The sequence below is a fragment of the Aegilops tauschii genome, chromosome 7 (assembly GCF_002575655.3).
Source record: "Aegilops tauschii subsp. strangulata cultivar AL8/78 chromosome 7, Aet v6.0, whole genome shotgun sequence".
In the NCBI taxonomy this organism is placed as follows: domain Eukaryota; kingdom Viridiplantae; phylum Streptophyta; class Magnoliopsida; order Poales; family Poaceae; genus Aegilops; species Aegilops tauschii.
In genome coordinates this window covers 287,984,657-287,990,694 of record NC_053041.3, presented here as the reverse complement: position 1 = coordinate 287,990,694, position 6,038 = coordinate 287,984,657, and positions in this window count along the sequence as shown.

Here is a 6,038-nt window from a genome sequence, read left to right as displayed (position 1 = left end):
CTTTCGGATTTCCGCATACTAATATCTCTACAACCCTAGCGTCACCGAACCTTAAGTGTGTAGACCCTACGGGTTCGGGAGACATGCAAACATGACCGAGACGCCTCTCCGGTCAATAACCAACAGCGGGATCTGGATACCCATGTTGGCTCCCACATGTTCCACGATGATCTCATCGGATGAACCACGATGTCGAGGATTCAATAAATCCTGTATACAATTCCCTTTGTCAATCGGTACGTTACTTGCCCGAGATTCGATCGTCGGTATCCCAATACCTTGTTCAATCTCGTTACCGGCAAGTCACTTTACTCGTACCGTAATGCATGATCCCGTGGCTAACTCCTTAGTCACATTGAGCTCATTATGATGATGCATTACCGAGTGGGCCCAGAGATACCTCTCCGTCATACGGAGTGACAAATCCCAGTCTCGATCCGTGCCAACTCAACAGACACTTTCGGAGATACCCGTAGTGCACCTTTATAGTCACCCAGTTACGTTGTGATGTTTGGTACACCCAAAGCACTCCTACGGTATCCGGGAGTTGCACGATCTCATGGTCTAAGGAAATGATACTTGACATTGGAAAAGCTCTAGCAAACGAACTACACGATCTTTTGTGCTATGCTTAGGATTGGGTCTTGTCCATCACATCATTCTCCTAATGATGTGATCCCGTTATCAATGACATCCAATGTCCATAGTCAGGAAACCATGACTATCTGTTGATCAACGAGCTAGTCAACTAGAGGCTTACTAGGGACACGTTGTGGTCTATGTATTCACACATGTATTACGATTTCCGGATAACACAATTATAGCATGAACAATAGACAATTATCATGAACAAGGAAATATAATAATAACCATTTATTATTGCCTCTAGGGCATATTTCCAACAAGCTTTGCTCTGCCAGAAAATCTTAACGTCGTTAGTTGCATCTGCAGCAGGCCTGCAACCCAGCGGTGCTTCCAGGACATAATTCTTCTGTGCAACAATGAGAATAATCCTCAAGTTACGGACACAGTCCGTGTAATTGCTACCATCATCTTTCAACTTTGCTTTCTCAAGGAACGCATTAAAATTTAACGGAACAACAACACGGGCCATCTATCTACAACAACATAGACAAGCAAAATTCTATCAGGTACTAAGTTCATGATAAATTAAAGTTCAATTAATCATATTACTTAAGAACTCCCACTTAGATAGACATCCCTCGAATCATCTAAGTGATCACGTGATCCATCTCAACTAAACCATGTCCGATCATCACGTGAGATGGAGTAATTTTCAATGGTGAACATCACTATGTTGATCACATCTACTATATGATTCACGCTCGACCTTTCGGTCTCAGTGTTCCGAGGCCATGTCTGCATATGCTAGGATCGTCAAGTTTAACCCGAGTATTCTACGTGTGCAAAACTGGCTTACACCCGTTGTATTCGAACGTAGAGCTTATCACACCCGATCATCATGTGGTGTCTCGGCACGACGAACATTCGCAACAGTGCATACTCAGGGAGAACACTTATACCTTGAAATTTAGTGAGAGATCATCTTATAATGCTACCGTCAATCAAAGCAGAATAAGATGCATAAAGGATAAACATCACATGCAATCAATATAAGTGATATGATATGGCCATCATCATCTTGTGCCTTTGATCTCCATCTCCAAAGCACCGTCATGATCACCATCGTCACCGGCGTGACACCTTGATCTCCATCGTAGCATCGTTGTCGTCTCGCCAACTATTGCTTCTACGACTATCGCTACCGCTTAGTGATAAAGTAAAGCAATTATAGGGCGATTGCATTGCATACAATAAAGCGACAACCATATGGCTCCTGCCAGTTGCCGATAACTCCGTTACAAAACATGATCATCTCATACAATAAAATATAGCATCATGTCTTGACCATATCACATCACAACATGCCCTGCAAAAACAAGTTAGACGTCCTCTACTTTGTTATTGCAAGTTTTACGTGGCTGCTACGGGCTGAGCAAGAACCGTTCTTACCTACGCATCAAAACCACAACGTTAGTTCATCAAGTTAGTGTTGTTTTAACCTTCTCAAGGACCGGGCGTAGCCACACTCGGTTCAACTAAAGTTGGAGAAACTGACACCCGCCAGCAACCTGTGTGCAAAGCACGCCGGTAGAACCAGTCTCGCGTAAGCGTACGCGTAATGTCGGTCCGGGCCGCTTCATCCAACAATACCGCCGAACCAAAGTATTACATGCTGGTAAGCAGTATGACTTGTATCGCCCACAACTCACTTGTGTTCTACTCATGCATATAACATCTACGCATAAACCTGGCTCGGATGCCACTGTTGGGGAACGTAGTAATTTAAAAAAAATTCCTACGCACACGCAAGATCATGGTGATGCATAGCAACGAGAGGGGAGAGTGTCGTCCACATACCCTTGTTGACCGTTAAGCAGAAGCGTTATGACAACGCGGTTGATGTAGTCGTACGTCTTCACGATCGACCGATCCTCAGTACCGAACGTACGGCACCTCCGCGTTCAGCACACGTTCAGCTCGGTGACGTCTCGCGAACTCACGATCCAGTAGAGCTCGAGGGAGAGTTTCGTCAGCACGACAGCGTGGTGACGATGTTGATGAAGCTATCGTCGCAGGGCTTCGCCTAAGCACCTCTACGATATGATCGAGGTGGATTATGGTGGAGGGGGGCACCACACACGGCTGGGAGAGATCAATGATCAACTTGTGTGTCCTAGGGTGCCCCTGCCCCCGTATATAAAGGAGCAAGGGGGAGGTCGGCCGGCCCTAGGGGGCGTGCCAGGAGGAGGAGTCCTCCTCCTAGTGGGGGTAGGACTCCCCTTTCCTACTCCCACTAGGAGGGGGAAGGAAGGAGTGGGAGAGGGGAATGGCAAGGGGGGCGCCGCCCCCCCTCCTTGTCCTATTCGGACTCAAGGGGAGGGGGCGCGCCTCTTGCCCTGGCCGGCCCCTCTCTCTCTCCACTAGGGCCCAACAAGGCCCATTAGTTCCCGGGGGGGGGGGGGGGGGGTTCCGATAACCCTCCGGCACTCCGGTTTTCTCCGAAACCATCCGGAACACTTCCGGTGTCCGAATATAGTCATCCAATATATCAATCTTTACGTCTCGACCATTTCGAGACTCCTCGTCATGTCCGTGATCATATCCGGGACTCTGAAATACCTTCAATACATCAAAACATATAAACTCATAATACCGATCGTCACAGAACTTTAAGCGTGCGGACCCTACGGGTTCGAGAACTATGTAGACATGACCGAGACACGTCTCCGGTCAATAACCAATAGCGGAACCTGGATGCTCATATTGGTTCCTACATATTCTACGAAGATCTTTATCGGTCAAACCGCATAACAACATACGTTGTTCCCTTTGTCATCGGTATGTTACTTGCCCGAGATTCGATCGTCGGCATCTCAATACCTAGCTCAATCTCGTTACCGACAAGTCTCTTTACTCGTTCCGTAATGCATCATCCCGCAACTAACTCATTAGTCACATTGCTTGCAAGGCTTATAGTGATGTGCATTACCGAGAGGGCCCAGAGATACCTCTCCGACAACCGGAGTGACAAATTCTAATCTCGATCTATGCCAACTCAACAAGTACCATCGGAGACACCTGTAGAGCACCTTTATAATCACCCAGTTATGTTGTGACGTTTGGTAGCACACAAAGTGTTCCTCCGGTAATCGGGAGTTGCATAATCTCATAGTCATAGGAACATGTATAAGTCATGAAGAAAGCAATAGAAGTAAACTAAACGATCAAGTGCTAAGCTAACGGAATGGGTCAAGTCAATCACATCATTCTCCTAATGATGTGATCCCGTTAATTAAATGACAACTCATGTCTATGGCTAGGAAACTCAACCATCTTTGATCAACGAGCCAGTCAAGTAGAGGCATACTAGTGACACTTTGTTTGTCTATGTATTCACACATGTATTATGTTTCCGGTTAATACAATTCTAGCATGAATAATAAACATTTATCATGATATGAGGAAATAAATAATAACTTTATTATTGCCTCTAGGGCATATTTCCTTCAATTTGAACCCCTTGTAGTTGGTTTAGGTGCTGCATCTTAAGACCCCTCAAGAAGCCGGGGGCTGCATCCAGGTACACCGGCCTCCACTGTAAAACAAACAAGCGACCAACGGTCTGAGCTCAGTCAAGGTTGGATTCCCTTTTTGTTTGTATCGTGGTTAAAAAAGTCTTAAACAAAAGTGTTGAGAAGCATACCCTAGCTCCGCTGCCTGCATCGACCACAGGCCAGCGCGTGCAAGCCGGACCCTCGAAAGGGGCTCCCACTTCGCAAAAATCCAAGTTACGACATTCTGGCTTTGTTGAAGAGGAGAATTCTGAAGGTAATAGATAAAAGACTTCTCGTTCACCCAGAGTTGACTTCTCATTCGCCGCGCCAGAGTTGGCCGACTGCCTCTAAATAGAGGGTGCCCGTCCAGGCAGATCGACGGCTTGAATGCGTTCAACCGTAGTTGACTTCTTGTTCGCTGCGCCAGCATGAATGCCGGGCAAGCGGACAGACAGTCAACCCGCTGGAATGCAGTAGGAAGCTGTCTCGTCGTCCCACTCAGTCACGTACGCTCTAAGTTGGCATTAACACGGTGCGAGTGGCAGGCCGCGGCAGCTTTCTCGAACACTGCACCGGTGTGAATAACGGCCGAATGGCTGACATGCGACAGTGACCCATCACGTCTGCCTAGGGTGTCGAAGGCCTACGTGACGAAGGTCCGGATGGCCGCAAATCTCCACCAACTTTGCTTCCGATTTGTGAACTTTTGGACATCTGGACCGCGTCACGGATGTTTGGTGCATGATGTTGGAGGGACAAAACCCACGCTATCTAAACATTTGCAGGCATTTTGGTGTCCCAGATGGAGTTGCTCTAAGCCTAGGCAGTTTTCTCTTCGACTCCAGTTTTCTATTTTTTTTCAAATGATAAGTGCTACACGTGAGGCACGAGGCAATATGGTCCAAACGTATCCATTACCATCTATTTTGCCACATCAAACAAATGACATCAGTGGAATCTTTTTTTAGTTTTTCAGACTTAAAAATGTTTTATCTCTTAAATAAAAATTCCGATTACAAATCCGTTTTCATCATTAAATCCGTCTCGATGAGATCTTCAAAATTAGATCCCATATTGATATATTTTGATGACTCTTTTTTTTGGGCCTAAAATTGCCATGATGTTACACTGAAGTTGCAATATTGTTTAGATTAAAATTGCCATGATATGTTTAATCTATTTTTTTTCTTCTAGATTTAAAACTATCATTGTATTTCAACTACTTTTCACAGCAAATTTTATTAATTAACCATGGTAATTTTTAGTAACTAACCACGACAAACTTAATTCATGGTTCATGGCAGTTTTGAATAATTCATGATAGCAATTTTAGTTTATGGATCATGACAATTTTAGTATTCTGACCATGACAATTCTAATATTTTGATCATGAAAAATATTTTTGTATGAACCATGACAAATTTTTGTGCATGTATCATGGCAAATTTAAGTAATTCACCATGGCAATTTTAGTTTCTGGTTCATGGAAATTCTAAGTAATTGACCATGCATTTTTAAAGTAATTGACATCTGATTTCTTTTTAATTATGAACCATGTCAAAATTATTTCATGGATCATGGCAAATTTTAGTAATTCATCATGACAAGTTTAGTTTCTTAATTTCTTTTTTTTAAAACATGTCAAAAATTACTTTAAGCGTAGAAGAAAAACTAGTTAAAATATATCATGGCAACTTCAGTATAAACATTATGACTTTTTATGTGAATAGACATGGCAACTTTTGACTACCAAAAAATATCGTCGAAACATATCAATGTGGGATTTAGTTTTGAAGGTCTCATCGCGATGAATTTAATGGTTAAGGTTTTCGGTCAGATTTGTCATTTAAGAGATAAAATATTTTATTTTTTTTAAAATTCAAAAGACTCCTGTTGACA